Here is a 19,009-nt window from a genome sequence, read left to right as displayed (position 1 = left end):
AGTTCTTATGCTTCCACATGAGTTGGGGTTCTGGGCGCACCGGACATGGAACGTTACTATTGAGTTGCTCAGGCGGCTCATCTGCATACATGGATACATGGGGACCCTAATATTCCACACGTGATTTTAGAACGTTTGTTCACAGACCCTTACCCCCCTCCAGCTACGGTGTTCTAACCAGTTGACCGCAGGGTGGGCATACTGGACTCGATTAAGACCACGAACCATGCATGTCACGCGCTGTTACGGGAGCAGGGATGCGAACTGCTGTACTCCCCTCTGATGCCGATAGAATGGGCGGTGTGGCTTGCACCGCTGACGGAGAAGGGGGTCACGCGCGCACTGACCTAGCTGGGAGTCATAAATGTGGGAGACCTATTTAAAGACGGGTGGTGAAAACCTGGGAGCAGACTGCCTCCTTGGATGTCGACACCACACTGTTGCAACGCTTCCAGTTTCACAGGGTACGCTCTGCGCTACTGGACCTTTTGGGCCCAGACCTTGCGGAGCCCCCGGAAATCCCGGAGCTTACGTATGTGATTAAAACGACCTCGCCGCACAAATTAGTCACCAATTTATTTAAAATAGGGGCACGACATGAAGAACTTCATCTCTCGAAGGCCAGGCTAGCATGGCAGAGCGATCTGCAAATGCAGATTGGAGATGAAATGTGGACATACTGTTGTCAAAGCACGAGGAAACTGTCCCTCAACGGACGACACAGACTGATTCACTTCAAATATCTGCAGCGTGTGTATTACACGCCAGAACGATTGCATAGATATGGGCTTGGACAATCTGCCGAGTGTGAACGTTGTCATGTACCAGTGGTGGATTTCATATATGGCGTGGAATTGCCCTGGTATTAATACATTTTGGAACAAAGTGTTTCTGGAAATGAGTAGGATACTGGAAACGGAAATCCCGGCTAATCCTGCGCTGGCGTTCCTGGGATACTCCAAGACACTCCCGGTGGCACTACGTCGACTGGCAGATATGGGCTTTCTAGTAGCCAGATGAGTTGTCGCCCTATGCTGGATGAGAGGCCCGTTGCCGACAAAAGGCAGATGGGCCAGCGATATGTTATACTGCTGCACACAATCACAAACTTACAGTGAACTTCTCCCGCCTGTGAGTAGGCCGAAGAATGTTTGGGGGTTGTATCAGACATATGTGAACACTGGGGGTGGTGTGGAGGTGGAGCGGGATGGGTCGGATCATGATCAGGAACCACTGGAAGAGATGATAGGCCCTGATGAATTCGCAATTACCTGAGCCGGGTGCCTTGCATGGAGAGGGGGAGGTAACTGGTCCCACTGGAACTAGATATGGAGGGAGAGCGGGAGCTTTCAGCTTTGCTCCGCTTAACTTAGTCCCGGGATATGCTGAGACAGAAGGTGTTCTGGGTGAGTGTGCACTAGCAGTAGAAAGGGGTAGCTATGGTTTGGAAGGTGGGGTGGTCCAGGGAGGGTCTACATAGGCACTGTGCAATGGTCTAATCCACGGAGCGGACAGGGAAGGGAGACGGGCAGTTTTTTGTTGAGCTGGGGGGAGTTTTCGGGGTTAGTTTATGGACTGTTTGGCACGAAGGGTTCATACTGGTATACCTACTTGCTGCAATGTCACAACAGTGACTTACAAAGAGAGACTGCCTTCACCACTGGGGGGCAGGATAGGAAGAAGGGCAGCGGAACGACATGGGAACTGGCGATGTTTATATTTCATGTTACTGCACGCCGCCGGACCCCCGGGTTGCCGGCTAATCGGCTGTTTTTGCTCCACGCTGACAGTGCGCCCTGACTGTCTATGTTTCGCTGCCGGCCCCAGGGTTGTAGGCTGCAAGCTGTGTGAGATGTGTGATGTCTAAATAAAGGTTTTTGAAAACTAAAAAAAAAAAGAAAAAAAAAGAAAAGAATAGCCGAGTGATCGGACAGGTGGGAGGGGAGGTAAACCCACTCCTTCAGGGCATCCTTGAGAATATAGCTAAAAAGAGCATAGTCGATGCGGGATTTGTGCTTGTATTTGAGGTTGTGAAAGGACACCCCCAACGTAGTGCCTGCTCTCTCCCTCCAAAAGTCCGCTAACCCCAAATTTGCCATATATGTTATTAGGATTGACCTGGATTTAACATGAGTCTGTGCTCTGGAGTTAGACGATTTATCCAATTTTACGGTTTAGGACTAAATTAAAGTGTCCCATCCATATGACGGGATCTTGAGAGGTGATCAAGTGACTCTGAATTATGTTCAGGTAGGAAGGGTCATCATGGTTAGGGCCGTAGTATCCTACCAAGGTGAGAGCCCTCCCATCCAAAAGGACATTGGCTAATAGCCATCTACCGCTGAGATCCTCCTTGTAGTCTATGACCTGGGCCTTGGCCTGTTTCCTAAAAACGATAAGGATCCCACGGATGTTGGACTTGTGATCTGTACAGAGAAATGTATCCACCCATTTCAGATTTTTCATCATTTCGTTGACCTCTTGTTTTCGTAAATGCGTCTCCTGGATGACAATGACCTGCGCGGGGAGTCTCTTAGATACTGCAAAATGTTATGTCTCCTGCCCCTCACACGCAGGCCATTGACATTCCAGGATAGATCCTGCAACTCCCTCATTCGTTTTTCTGACCCCTTCCCCCTCGCCTGCCCATTGAAAATATAGGGATCCAAGAATGACCGCACCTGATCTGAGTAATGTTAGACTTGCGGCAGTTAAGGTGAATGCAGGTAAATAAACAGAAAAAAAGAATACGAGAACCGGCATATAAGGACTTTTTGATGCTTTTTACCCCCTCCCTCCCCCCACCCTGGAACCCCCCCCCATACTTAACCTGGCCCGATGAATTGCCAGATTGCACCTTCTAAGGTGACCCTGACCTAGTCCTGTCTACTTTGAGAAGGAGATTTTTTACCGGCCAGCATAGGTGCGCATGGATTTTTTGCCCCATGAGGCGGTGAGTGAGTGAGGGGATATCCCCCCATACTAAGTGAAAAATAAAAAGAGATTTCAAAGAAAATACTTCTTAAGTGTTGTGTCCCCCCTTTTTATTTATATATGTTATTTGCTGTATATATATATATTTTTTTTACTTTTGTACTTTGATTCTTTTATTATATTTTTCCTTTTCCCCGCCCCGTTTTTTTATTTATTTATTTTTTTCCCTTATTCCCCTTCTTTCTTGTTCCTTATTCCTTATCCTCCCTATCTCATTCCCTGTTCTATTTAAACCCCAAGACTTTCTGGTTGCTGGGTTGTAATTTTTCCAAGTGATTATTCCCTTATATTTTGGATGTTTACCTATATTAATCCATTAGTTGGCTGGTGTTTTATACTAAGCTCATTAATGCCTTACTCTCCTACATACCATACACAGTTTAGAGTGGGAATGCTGATCGGGAAAAGATGGGAAAAATAGTGGGGTAGCCAAATAGAGGATGAACTAGCGCGGAGGTGGTCTATAAACCCACCTGTGTGTGGTTACTGATGATAGCTAGGAGCTCGGCAGTGTCCAGGGGCGAGCGAATGTTGTGCATTTTATTATTAAACATTACCCTCAAAAAAGCAGGGAACCTCATCTGCACAGTTGCCCCCAGGGCCCTGAACTTATCCATTTTCTGACCGAGCTCCCACTGCCTATCTAGCGTAGTTTTGGAGAGGTCAGAACGCACTTCAAAAGTGAAATCCGGGGCCTTGACTTAGCTGGGCTTGAGGGCGAGATTCAAGATCTTCTCTTTAATGGAGTAGGTTAAAAAGTTCACCAGAATCTTCCTGGGCTTCACCCTCCCTGGGTTCAAACGGAAAGGGTCCCGGTGGAACCTCTGGATGTCTCTCTCCAACTCCGCAGCAGTCTCATCCAGGTTGAGTGCGTTCTTTAGTAGGGAGACTACATACCCCTTGATTTCGCCACCCTCTTTTCCTTCAGGGATCTTTAGGAGTCTAAGGTTATTTCTCCTAGAGTAATTCTCCAGGGATTCAACCCTGTCCTTCACTGTGTCCCCTTCCCTCCGGAGAGACTGGATCTTAACCTCTGCAAACTCCAACTTAGCTTTTAGTTCCCCCGCTGCACCTTCCAGGCTCTCAGTTCTCTCAAAGAGGCCGTCCACCTTCTTTCCAAGGGTCTCACAAACTGCCCTGATCTCATTTTGGTTTTGTTTAGATTCCGCAAAGCCACATTTAATCTCATTCCTCATTGCCGTCAGCATTGCCTCGAGGGAACCCCCCCCCTTACTGCCACCAGATGTTAAATCACCAATCTCACTAATATCGCCGCTCTCTCCTTCAGGGTCCACCAACACCGACTCAGGCCCCTCAGAGAGGTAGCAGCTTTAGGAGCATGGGGGACATTGGGGGCACTCATGCTCTTGATCTGGGTATCTTTTTCCCCCTCTAGGCTTAGCCCGATGTCAAGTACCTGGGGTAAAACTTTGAAATAAGACCTTAACGATGGTGTTACTCGGGCTGCGGTCTTTCGTGGCCCCTTGGGTTTGCCTTTGCCCGCCGACTGCTTATTAAGGCTTATGTTAGTTTTAGGACTGAGGGCCCCCCCCCACCAGCTATGACCCCTTGAAGAGACCCTAAGGTGGCTGATTGAGGTTCCCCCTTCAAAGAGCCCTTTAGCCCGGATATTCCTTCCCCTCCTTTGCAGTCTCTTGCTGGGTCGCAATGATCAGCTGTCTTCTTGTCCCCGCTGTGTTTGCCGTTCAAAGCGCGATGCCCAAGGCCCTTCCCCCGCTTCCTGCCCTTTCCGCCTCCCCACATTCCCAGGGTTTTACCGACCCTACCGCTATCACTCGGACGCTCATCTCCCTTCACAGCTCCCCGTGCAAACTCGCTGTGGCTGCCATCAAGCACCTTGCCGTTGCCAGTCGCAGTCGCCGTAGTTGCAGTGCACTCCGGGTCAGAGTCGGAACCAAGATCTGGGTCAGGGTCTGAGTTCGAATCCGGGTTCAACTCAGGGTCTGTGGTGGAGATTAGTTTGGACGCAGGCTCAGCCGGGAACAGCCTCCCAGGTGGCGGCACTCTCCCCGCCTTTCCCTCTCCGCTATACCTCTGAGCACTTCCCCTGCGGAGACCGCAAGCCGCCGCCCTGCGGCTCTGCCGAAGCTCCACGGCTGCTTCTGACCACTGTAGGAGTGAGGCGGGGGGCGGAACGATGCTGAGACACATCAGCCGCGCTGGAACCGATCCGGGCAGAAAAAAAACCTCAGAAAAGGGCAGAAACCCAAAAGAGGCAGCGAATCCTCACCTCCGGGGGCCCCCGGCACGCAAGAACAGCTGGTAACGGTAAGCTTCACAACATTTCAGCAAGATCTAGGAGCGGTCCGTTAAGACGCGCGTACCGCCCTAACCGGCGGCCGCCATGTTTTCCTCCCAGTTGACTAGTAGATTTGGATTCATGTCCCAAAAGCAAACACACTACCCTCATGGTGCAAGGGGCATGCATTATCCAAGTCAGGGTGGGCAGGGTTCCTTTTTAATAGCATATTGTGATGTTCCAGTCCAGATGCTTTGCTTGGTATTGTTGGACGTCTAGTCCTGATCACTAATGTTATACATTGCACAACAATTGACATAATTCAAATGAGAACCTGGACTGGAGCTGCACATCACACATGGACTCAACACACTTGACAGCTGGACTGGGCTGTGCAACATGTGATTGGTCATTTTGACATACATTTCTATGATGTATGACTGGGCATGTGACCAATTCTAACATTTATCCTTACACTCAGCACACTACCGAGCAAGAATAGTTCATGCTGTGCCAAAGAGCATGACATATTTTGTGATATTGTCTCGTTTTGCCACTTATTCTGTAGGTCTTTTTGGTCCTTATAGGCTGCACTGTTTCCTTCCACTTCTGCCACAAACTCTGCTTTGATGGCTCTTGACACTTGCTCCTCCAAGTGGAAGCACCCAACAGCGCAGCTTATAAGGACCAACAAGACGTACAGGATAAGTGGCAACAAGGGACAGTATCACCAAATATGTCATGCTCTGCAGCAAAGCATGACACATTCCTGCACTGAATTTTGCTGAGTATAAGGGAAAGGGATAGAATTGGCCACATGTTGTCATACATTGTAGAAATGTAAGTCTCAAATGACCAATCACATGTTACATAGCCCAGTGCAACTGTCAAGTTTGTCCAGTCAGTGTGTGATGTGCAGTATCAGTTCATGTTCACATTTGTATACTGTCAATTGTTGTGCAATGTATAACATTAGTGATCAGGACTACAAGTCCCACAATACTGAGCAAAACAAGCAAATACCAAGAAAAACTGTGCATTCCTGCCCTCTCACATTGGCGTAGGACAGCACAGCAAGAATACTTATAGTGGTGCCTTGTGCCAATTCCACATAAATGAGGCCTTGCATTTCTCCTCCAAGCACACTGTTTCGTAATATGGTTCCTGAACATTGTTCCACATTTATTTCACCTTGGTGTCGCCAATTCTCAATCAGGCATTTTCAGTAGATCATGATTTAGTATGCCATCAAATCAAATAAGACCATGAAACAGTGGTTCATTACAGTGGTCCATTTCTAATACTTTTACAGTAATAGCAACTTCTGTACATCTGACTCTAACTCACCAACTTACTCTCTCTCTAGGTTCATACATCTTTCAGTGCACCTTTGTTGCTGTCTGCTACACTTGAATTTCATTGTCGGAGGTACCCTTACTTCAAAAGGGGAAATCAGTATTCAATCATAATTTCCCTTTTTCTACAAAACTCTCCATTCCACTTATTGTCAGGGGTATTCACTCATAATTTCTCCTTATATACAAAATTATTCATGTGCAAGGGCGTTACTGGAAGATTGTCACATGTAGTAGCATTTATTGTGTGAGATTTGCATTGCTTGCTTATATTGGTTGAATTTCCATAACTGCTATCATTTACTTTTTGTAAAAAGCCTCAATTTCTCTACATTGTGATCAATAAGTGAGCCTGTGTTGACAAGGAAATACCATTATATCCACTCTGTGATAATGTTGTGCTTGAATAAAAATGAAAAAAAAAACAAAGTCAAAAATATAAACAATCTGTATCTGCTCAGGGTAGCCAACATGCCAACACACAAAGAGATTGTCCTATGCTTTTAAAAATTAGCGATTTTCTTCTGTTTCTGGTGATTTCCTCTTACCATCTATAGAACAGCAGTTGATTTCATCTCACAATGGCGGTGGAACAAGAAAAGGTAAAAATTCAACACCCACGAACAGGCAAGGCTCTATAAAGCTAAATATCACATGGTGGGTCTTTCATGTGGATGTTTCCAGCAGTCCCTCAGATTCAGATGGATCTTAGCCTAACTTTGAATCGTTGAGGTTACAGAGAGAAATCTGAGATCAAAAAATAATTTTTGTCAGGAGATAAAATAGATAAAGGAAGACCACTGCCACTTGTCCTCATGCCTCACAGAAGTAAAATGTTCATATAACATAGACAAAGTAAAATAAAGAGATAATTTGGAAAAGTTGAAAGTGAACTTAGAAGAAAAAAACAAGTGTTCCTCATTTACACATAATTTCAGAAATACAAAGTATGACTTTAAAGTATTACAAAAACAATAAGAAATAATTGTGTCATAGTTGTTGCAAACAGATTGTGGCAAAAATGACAGGTAACTTTTTTATTTGAACCGTAAGTTAGATATGAAAAGGGAAAAATAATTCAGCAGATCACATTTGTCACTAATATTCAGAACAGTGAAGCACCTGATTAGTTCCTGTTTCTTAAATGTATTGATTTATGTTCTGAGATGGAGTTTCAAAGAGGTTTACATGCTTTAAAATGTATTTTACTATTATAAGCCCCCACAATTTTAATCACACATAAAACACTAACCAATAACGACCCAGCTGCAAAATATCTAGAAACGACTAATGTGTTATCAGTTCAAAGATATACTATTAAAGCATTGCGAACGCTGCTTATGCATGTGTATGTATATATATATATATATATATATACACACATATGTTTATATTTTCACTGAAAAAACCATAGGTTTCAGGGACGTTATAGTTAGCTGGACATTTCACTCATACAAAACCATAGAAATCCCACCATTATAGTTAGTTAAGCTAACTATAACTTGCGCCCCCAATGCACTGCTGATGACGTCACATCTTCCATCATTCATGACATGGTCAGTGACATCACTGATGACATCTCAAATGACATCACTGATGATATCACTGATGACATCATCCAGTGAATGTGTGTTTCTGTAAAGTTAACATATGTTTTATATATATGCCAAGGTGTATTGAAGAATAACTGGATGTATAAGTGTCAGGATGAAGGATTTAGTAGGTGGGTGACTGACTGTGTCTTACTGAATACATGGGTTAGTGACTAAACTGTCTGAATGCCTGTATAAGTATGTCTGTTTTGTGTAAGCTGCTGCATGTGTTGATCAGGAGCTACATGAGTGTCTATATGGGTTATTGATTAGTTGCCTGAGTATTTGTATGGAAGACTGAGTGTGTGTGTGGGGGGGGGTGGGAGGTGTGTGACGCTGTGCATAGATATGTGAGTGGTTGATTCACTGGGTGTATACGTTTAAGAGTGCATGTGGAAACAGCTGCACTGGGTGGGTGAGTGTTTGTGTGGATATGTTGGTGAAAGATTGGATGTCTCAGTGTTACATGTCCAAGTAACTACATGTGTAAAATGCAGTGTATGTGAGAGTTAGAGTATATAAATGACTATGTGTGACAGTCAGTGATTGTAAGACTGGCTGTATGGATCAGTGTATATTTGCATTAGTGTTTATATGAGAGAGAAGGTATGCATTAGAATCTGTATGAATAAATTAGGTGGTGTGTGTATAACTTTGTTGGTGAGTATTGAAACTATGATTCATTCTTTCCATGACTGGCTATGATGAGTGCATGAGTGAGTAGGATGAATGGTGGTATGTCAGTGTCTGTATAGCTGTATGAGTGCATATGATAGTATTGTATTGGTTAGTGACTACATGTATGAATGGTTGTATGGGTGAACGAGTGCATGTGTCTGTAGATCTAGGAATTAGTGTGGGCATTTGTAGTAAATGGTATTGGTGTCTCGATGGTTTGGAAAATGGAAATCTGTATTTTACAGTGACAAAGCGGCCCCACAACCCCGCTCCCCAATCCTTCTCAGGGACCTGGTGGGCCAACATTGCTATCTCATAGGGTGCAACCCACTGCCCAATATCTTCACCTTTGTGAAAATCTTTGATGACATCCTTGGGGATATGTACCCTGCCTTCTGAAGGCACAGATGGTGCGCTGCACCAGAGGGATTGATTTCTAAGCCCTTGGCCTTGATCTCTAACTCCCTCAACATTCTCTCATGTTCCATTCTCATTCTCTCCCTTTCCAAAGAGAACCTGTTATTCTCTGCTTCCCTCTGACCCTCCATCTTAAGTTTAGCCAACTCCAGCTTGAGTGCCCTATTTCTCTTCCTGTCTTCCAGCTGTCTGGGGGACAGGTCTTTGGAAGAGATGCTGCTGCCAGCTGGGGATGGCACCACTCCCGTGGCTGGAAATTCTTGCCCATCAATTTGCCCATTTGCATCCCCAAAAGGCTCCACCACACGATCATGGGCATTTCTTGCTTCTACCCAGGTCCTCAGCGCCTTTTGGTAGTCTTCCTTTTTAGAAATGCCTGGTGTAGCAACTTTCAATTTCCTGAAGAGATACTTGAGCTGTTTCACAGTGTAGGTTTCCAACCTCTCTTCCTCAAAATCAAGATCCATAGATGCAACAGAAGCTGGTTTAGTCATGGTAGTAAAAATTGGGAGTCTTCAGGAAAAACTAACAGTCCACGGAAATAGACTTCTAAAAAAAAAGTATGTGGTCGCGTTTGGTCTGCACTCACTAGTAGTGTACAACAATCACTGTATATGAAACACAAATGCAAAGCCCAAATCCTCACCGCTGACCACCAATGTTAGATCCGGGGGTCTCTAGTTGGCAATGGTTATCACCTTTGTCCAAATAGGGACCCTTACTTCTAAGTCAGGATAAGGGGATTGCACTCCTTAATAACCCCTGCTCACCCCCTTGGTAGCTTGGCACGAGCAGACAGGCTTATCTCAGAGGCAGTGTGTTAAGCATTTGTGAATATACACAGTAATACAGTGATAACACTACAGATGGACACAGCACAGGTTTTATAAAAATAAGTATTCTTTATATAGACTTAAACACCAGACCACAAACGACAACAATCCACAATACTATGCTTAAGATTACTTAAAAGAGAATTAAAGTCTCTTAGTTCAAGTTGATGGTAGATGCAACAATGTTCTCAACAAAGTACCTGGATGCGTGACGCAAAGTAAACAAACGGACTCGCAGAAGGGGGGATGTGTCGGTTCCGTGACCCGGGGGAACGGTAGCGTCCTTCCTCAATGCTTGCGCAGAGTAGGGGACTCGTCGTGAGCCTTACCGGTGCGGAGGTGATGCGTAGATTCTCGACCTGTTGCGGTGCGCAAGATGGCGCCTTGATGCGATGCGATGACGATGCGATGATTCAGTTGCGATGCGAGAAGATGGCGCCTTTGATGCGGCGATGCGATGACGATGCGGTGACGCCCTGGCAGCCTTGCGACGACTCTGTACTTTAGAGCCGCGACAGGCCCTTCAACGCGCTTCTCCGGCGATGCGATGGCGACTCTCTCGATGGCGTCACGCTTCTCCGGTGATGCGACAGCAGGCAGTTTTGATGAACACACTCTTTCAGGGAGATGCAACGAAGGATTGCTTCTCCGGCATTGCGACGATTTCAGCTGCGGCGGAGACACGCTTCTTCTCGATGCGTCGCGCTTCCAGCTCCCAGCGGCACGCAAGTGACTGGAGTTAGAATTCCCAGCAAGGAAATTCAGGAGGGAGCTGGAGGTGAATTCTTTTGGCCCTGAGACTTCAGCAGGAGGCAAGCACAGTTCAAGCCCTTGGAGAATATTCTGTAGATGAAAGTCCTTAAAAAGTTCCTTCTCCTTTCCCTTGGCAAGGAAGCAACCACTGCAGGCCAACCCAGCAAACAGCACACTGGCAGAGGGGCAGTCCAAACTCCTGCAGCTTCCTTGGTTCTTCTCCCTGGCAGAAAGGTTTCTTGTTCCAGAAGTGATCTAAAGTCTGTGGGACTGGGTCCCAATATTTATACTTCAAAATCCTTTGTTCTCTAAAGGCAGAGAGTCCTCTGCCTAGTTCACACCAGTTCCTGAGCACTTTGTTGACATGACTCTTCTCTTCCTTTCACTGTGCAGGGCAGAGACATCAGACGCCCCACAGGAGGTGGAGCCAGCACAGGGGAGGGAAGATACAACTCTGGAGCACTCTGTTGACAGGATTCCTCTTCTCCTTTCACTGTGCAGGGCAGAGACATCAGACAAGCCACAGGGGGTGGAGCCAGCATTGTAGAGGGATGCCCCAGCCCTATTCAGGTCCCAGGTGCACTATCCCCCTCCCATCTGGATGTAAAGCTCTCTATTCACCACTGGGCTGTCCCAGACTGTCTCCTGGAATTTCCCCAGCCCTGTCACATACAAACCCAGACAAGAAAAACACAACTCAGCAGAGGCGGGCTCAAATGGTTAGGCAAGCAAATACCTACTTTCTAAAAGTGGTATTTGCAAACACAGAATATTAAAATATACTTTACTAAAATATGTATTTTATTATTCTGAGTTCAGGCATTCAAAATTCGAATTTCTACCAGGTTCCCTGAGTCAGTTAGGATTATAAGAATGTAATAATCTTCACTGCCCATTCTGGCCTATGAGAACAGGTAGCCTTCAATAGTGAAAAATGAAAATGGCTGTAATTCACTATTAGAACATGCTACACACATCAGACCATGTCCTACCTTATACTTACAACGCACCCTGCCCTTGGGCCTACCAAAGGGGTGTCTAATATGAAGCAAAGGGAAGGTTTAGGGACTGGCAAGTGGGTGCACTTGGCCAAGTTGACATGGCAGTGCTAGACGCACACAGGCCTTGCAATGGCAGGCCTGAGACCTACTTTACAAGCTGCTTCTGTGGGTGGCACAACCAGTGCTGCAATCCCACCAGCAGCATTTGATCTACACGCCCTGGGCACACAGGGTGCACTGTACTAGGGGCAGACAGTAAATCAAATACCCAATTGTGGAATAACCAATCACTACATCAATTTAACATAGGGAGCACTTGCACTGTGGCAGTGATTAGCAGTGGCACAGTGCCCAAAGCATAAATCCAGTAAAAACCTATCAAAACAGAGGAGGTAATCCGTCAAAAATGGAAGGGAGACTCACGCCAATGATGTCAGGTCTAACAGTAACAATTAAATTAGTAATCATGATGTCATACACAGATATTCAATCATAAACGGTGATGACTTCTGCTGTAGAGAGTTAGGAGCACTAAATGTGAAATAATACACAGAAGATTCTATCGTAAAGGGTTTGTGAGTTGTGGTACTCTGAGGTAGGGGGCGGTTTGTCTAGAGCCTGTGTTGATGCGTGGTTCAGGCAGAATGCACTGGTAAAAATGTCTTTTGGCAACTGAATTTTGCCTTAATAAGGCCATGTGGTGATTATTTATGGTGCACTGAGTTAGTGGTATGTGTGGTGCACAGCGTGTGCTCACCCTGCGATGTTGCGTGGCACTAGCGGTCTGTATACAATGCAAAAACCTCTTATCTGGCCTATCTAAATTGTATAATGGTATTACTCCAAAGTAGACAGTACTCCAAGCGAGACCAAATCTCAACACTGAAAATTAATTCTTTTCAATTTTATTTATTTATCAAAAAATATTTGTTTTTGTAATTTGCTACATTTTCATATCCTTTTTTTGTATATAAATATAGACAATTTTTTCTTTTATAATTGTAAAATTTTTTGAAATTTAAGACAAAAATGAGCACATTTCATTTGGAAAGAAACCTAAATTAAAACGACTATGTTTCAATACAATTTTGTAGTATACCCCAAAGAGAAAAAGATTTTCACACCATCATCCTATCATTCTCACCTAGCATTTTTCTCACACATACCATCAATCATACCACACTGAAATAATCACATTAAAACACATGTGAACATGAATCCTGCTCGATAGACTTTTGCATCACATTTGTCAAAATCACGGTTTAGGTGTTTGTACATCGATCACATTTAACTTCCGAATAAATCTTCTCTTGTTTTAGTTCTTGGGTAGGACTCCCAGATGTATGATGAGTGGTTTCAACGGTCTGTCCTCAAAATATTGAGTGTTGCATACTGGTCTGCATGAACTTTGAGGTTAAAAAAAAACTACCATCAATGGTTATCAATTGCTCTGCAAACTAGGTCTACTGATTGTTCCACAAATTAAATGATAGCATTTCACGCAGTGCATTCTAACTTTCTCAAAATGGGGACGTATGTCTGGTGGCGATGTTGAAGGTGATGCCCCAGAGATACTTGGTATTGCCGGTGGTGGAGGTACATTTTGGCGCTGTGTTCTACATTTTTTGTAAACATAGTTCTCAGGATGTAGGGATTAAAGGTGGCTGCACATACTAGCAGTGCCACAGGAGTATTTTTTGTCTGTGCCTTAAATAAATCAAGGCTAAATTCCCTACTGTCTGCAGTGTAGATAGGAAGCTGAATTCAAGTTGTAAACCCTGCTGTCCGCAGTGTAGATCTTAGGGTGGACTGCATTATCTGTAATCATGATTGAAGTGAAAGATAGAACATGTATGTAGCGTACATTTTAATATTCAACTAAATCTATAAGTGATATAAAATAAGTTTTTGAAGGAAGCATACTAAAGGGATATTGTGTAGGTTTGATAGGTGTTATACTTAGTTTGGTTTGCACTGAGTTAGTGGTATCTGAAACAACAAGGTTCTGTGGAGCCTGCGATGATGCGTGGTCCGGGCAGGCTGGAATGATAGTAATGTTTTTGTCTTGTGAATGCTGCCTTAGTAAAGCCATGGATAATGATTTTTGGTGCATGAGTTACCAGTACATTTGGTGCTTAGCGTGTACGTATCCTGCGATAATGCGTGGTCAGGGGGGGACAGTAATTGGAGTAATGTCTTTTGTCGATTGGATTCTGCATGAATTAAATTTAAAAGTAATAGGCCTCATTGAGGACATAAAACTGCTCACTCTTCTTTCCGATGATTTATGGTGCACTCAGTTAGTAGTATCTTTGGCGCTGAGCTTGTACGTACCCTGCGATAATGCGCAATGCATGGGGGCTGCACTGGCAGCAATCTTTTTTGCCTAGTGAATTCTGCTTTAATAAGGCTACGGGAGATGACTTGTGGTGCAATGAGTAAGTGGTACTGAAAGAACTCAGCGTGTGCGTACCCTGCGATGATTCATGGTTCTGGGGGGTCGCAGTGGTATAATGTCTCTTGTCTACTAGAATGCGTCATGTACAATCGTCATTCTACCTGAATGGTGAGCCCTCACAATGTAGATCGAAGGCAGTAGTCATCACTGACATCAAGAAATTATTGTTGTCGCATCTTTTAACAAAATCTGAGGACATAAAGTACAATTAACTCTACCTTAAAAATAACAAGGCTAAATTTCATGCTGTACGTAGTATAGATTCAAAGCTGAATCCAAGATGTGAACCCTGCTGTCCGCACTGTAAATCGAAGGCAGTAATCAGCAGAGATTTCGACAAATGATTTTTGTCACTTATTTTAACAAAATGAGAACACATACAGTACAATTGTCTCTGCATTAAATAAATCAAGGTTAAATTCCTTACTGTCCGTAGTATACATGCAAAGTTGACTTCAAGTTGTGAACCCTGCTGTCCGCAGTGTTCATCGAAGGCTGTAGTTGACAGAGACATCGAGGAATACTTTTTTGGCAAGTACTTTAACAAAATCTGAGGACACAGTACAATCGCCTCTGCCTTAAATACATCAAGACTGAATTTAATGTTGTCTGTAGTGCTGATGCCCCACTGTTATCAAGTGGTAAACTTTGTCGATCGCAGTGTACATTTGAAAACAAAACTCAGTACAGTCATTGAGGAATGTTTTTTGTGGCATCCTCTAACAAAATTGTCTCTGCCTTACATAAATAAAGGATAATTTGAATGCTGTCCATATTGTAGATGGAAAGTTGAATTCAAGTTGTGAACCCTGCTGTTAGCAGTGTACATCGAAGGCAGTAGTCGACACAAACATCGATGAATGCTTTTTTGTCACATTTAACAAAATCTGAGGACATAGTATAATTGTCTCTGCCTTAAATACATCGAGAATGAATTTAATGTTGTCTGTAGTGCTGATGCGCTTCTGGTATTAAGTAGTGAACTCTGTTGATCGCAGTGTACATTTGAAGGCAGTACTCGGTACAGACATAGATGAATATTTTTTGTTGCATTATTTAACAAAATTGTCTCTGCCTTATATAAATCAATGCTAACTTCAATGTTGTCCGTAGTGTACATGGAAAGCTGAACTCAAATTGTGATCCCTGCTGTACGCACTGTAGATCGAAGTTAGTAGTTGACACAGATATCAAGGAATGCTTTTTTGTCACATACTTTAACAAAATCTGTTGTGATAGTACAATTGTCCCTGTCTTAAATAAATCAAGATTGAATTCAATGTTGTCTGTAGGGCATATCCGCAACTGGAATCAAGTTGTAAACTCTACTGACCGCACTGTAGATAGAAGGCAGTAGTCAGCACAGATATGTACGAAGAATTGTTGTCACTTATTTTAACAAAGTCTGAGGACATAGAGGTCAATTGTCTCTGCCTTACATAAATCAAGGCTAACTTCAATTTTGTCAGTAGTGTAGATCCAAAGCTGAATTTAAGTTGTGAACCCTGCTGTCCGCACTGTAGATCGAAGGCAGTAGTTGATACAAACATAAGTCTGCAGTGCTGTGGTGCTGAGTTTGCAATGGGCCTGTATCGAGGAGGCACATGGTCATGGTGGCAGCCACGTGGCAGGGTGAGGACCTTCGCTGTGGTGAAGTCTCTTCTCTTTGCAGAAGTGAACCACGTCCAAGACATAGCCTAATTATTTATAGTCTTACGCTGACGTTACGTACGTTGGACCAGCCCACTCCACTTCTGCTCAAGGGGGGGGGGACACAGCTACATGACCGAAACATTCCCTAGTGTCTGAGATAATATGGTTGCATCCACTATGCAGTACACTACACGTATCAATAGTATATCTACACACGGAAAAGTTTTTTGTTTCTATAGTGAGTTGTGTATAGCATTTCACCGGTAGTCTTGGCATTGTGTAAATTATTGTTGATGTGCGAGTTCTTTCCCTTATACATAGTTGGTTGCCACATCTCTGAACATTGAGCTAGTGAGCTGTTGAGGGGATAAATTATTTTGGGAAGGTCCGTTGTCCTGTTTTGCGCTGCCTGTGAAGTAGGAGAGGGGGAGGGGTTAGGAGGGGTGGTTGTAGTGGTGGTGGCGCTGGATATTGTGATTTTGTTTGGTGTTGGAAGTGTATAATTAGTACCTCTATCACATATTGATCTTTACATATGGGTGTGAGTTGGATGAAACTCACACATTACATAGTCGACGTACTTACACTAGTTAAATCTTTATGTTAATTTGTTAGTGGCAAGTGGAACTATTGCCTGTTTTTTTAGGTAGCATTGTAGATTTGGTTTCTTGTTGAAAATATGGGGAAGTGGTCAACACTAAAATTGGGAATTGACATTTAAAAAACCTTTGAAATTCACTGAAAAAACCATAGGTTTCAGGCAGGTTATAGTTAGGAATTATCATTTAAAAAACCTTTTAAATTCACTGAAAAAAACATAGATTTCAGACAGGTTATAGTTAGGAATTATCCTTTAAAAAACCTTAGAAATTCATTGAAAAAAACCATAGGTTTCAGGGGTGTTATAGTTAGCTGGACATTTCACTCAACAAAACCATTGAAATGCCTCCGTTATAGTTAGGTCTACTAACTGTAACTCTCGAGCCCACAATCCACTGGTGATGATGTCACAAATTACATCATTCATGACATGGTCAGTGACATCACTGATAACATCACTGATGGCATCATCCACGTGACAATCAGATATACCTCATCATACACTAGTATAACCTTTCATCACTTCCTGAAAAATATCATATTTAAATCCATTGATACACCAATACAAGTATCTAAACACCTACTCAGTGATTTCTAGATCTACACACACATCTAATCAATTACCTATAGATTCACTCATACATGCTGTCAATGATCAATAGAACACTATCAAATATACTTATACACCTATATTGACATTGCACACCAGCACACATCCTATACAGTTATGCAGTTATCCTACTCACTTTTGCAAACAATGAGTCCTATTTACATTTACTCAGCTACACACTTAAACAAATATCACTTTATTTATTCATATAGATAGTAATTCATACCTAGGGCCAGATGTAGGAGAGGAAATACCGGTCGGTAACGGCCGATTTCGGCCGTTAGCGACCGGTATTTAAGATTCGGCATGTAGGGGCCAGCATTTTACAGAATTCGATTCTGTAAAATACCGAATCGGTATTTTTACCGATTCGGTAAATCCAAATGTAGGTGGCACTTCACAGAGTGCCACAGGCCCTTAAGAGTCGGTATTTTACCACCCAATCCTATTGGGTGGTAAAATACTGAATGCAGGTGTGCATGCACATCTGTGCATGCACACCTGTGCCATGTGACACACAGACATGCCCTTAGGGCATGTATGTATGCGACATGGCACACATGCCTGTATTTGGGGTGCTAGAGGGTGTCAAAGTGACACCCCCTGCACCCTTGCAGGATTCGGTATTTACCGATTCGGTAAATACCGAATCGGTATTGCCCATTGATTCCTATGGGCTTCAAGGCCCATAGGAATCAATGGGCAATACCGATTCAGTATTTACCGAATCGGTAAATACCAAATCTTACCGATTCGGTAAATAAAAAAAGAAATTTACCTACATACGACCACTTCTATTTTACCAATTCATAAATACCGAATCGGTAAAATTCGATATTTATGAATCGGTAAAATAGAATTACCTACATCTGGCCCTTAGTGTGTCATGAAATTACTATTACAAGTATTCAGTTATCTATACAGTCACTCATGCAATCAATGAGTTTTATGTATCCCTATTTATATACAATGACTGTCACATACACTGCCTTTTATTGTTTCTACTTTGTTGGACATGTACTAATGAGAAATATTTTTGCTCATCACCACACCCATAAAGATATTCACTCACCCAAACAACTATTATAACACGTAGTATTAACCTCATATACGTACTGAATTAACTATTCACATCTCTTTGGGCAGTCACAGATCCCCCACCGAACCACACACATTCACTGTCCTATACAAATAATCAGTTAACTAATCAATAACTAGTATAGACTTTCACGTAGCTAGTAACCAACTGGTGCAGCAGTTTACACAACAACTGACAAAGTTATACAGATATTCACACAGTTTAGTCACTATCCAATATATTTAGTGAGACACTATAAATTAGTCAAGTAAGCAGTCAATCACACTGCTACTAAATCCTCCATCCAGAGATTTATATTTATATATCCACTCATTCTTCAATGCAGATTGCTATATATATATATAATACATATTTAAAAAACGAACCAAACCACATTCACTGGATGATATCACCAGTGATGTAATCAGTGATGTCATTTGAGATATCATCAGTGATGTCATCAGTGATGTTACTGACCATGTCATGAATGATGTAATATGTGATATCACCACCAGTGGATTGCGGGCGCGAGAGCTACAGTTAGTACAACTAACTATAACGGAGGAATTTCAATGTTTTTGTATGAGTTTTGTATATATATATATATGATAGTTATCATAAGAAAACAACAAAACAACATTCATACTATTAAAAGCAATCATACAAAATGTAATTTAGCAAAAAACACACACATTCACTCACTCACCCATGCCGCAACTCATACACG

Source organism: Lissotriton helveticus, chromosome 5_1, assembly GCF_964261635.1.
Source record: "Lissotriton helveticus chromosome 5_1, aLisHel1.1, whole genome shotgun sequence".
NCBI lineage: Eukaryota > Metazoa > Chordata > Amphibia > Caudata > Salamandridae > Lissotriton > Lissotriton helveticus.
The sequence above is the reverse complement of the archived record's forward strand: the minus strand, read 5'-3'. Positions refer to the sequence as shown.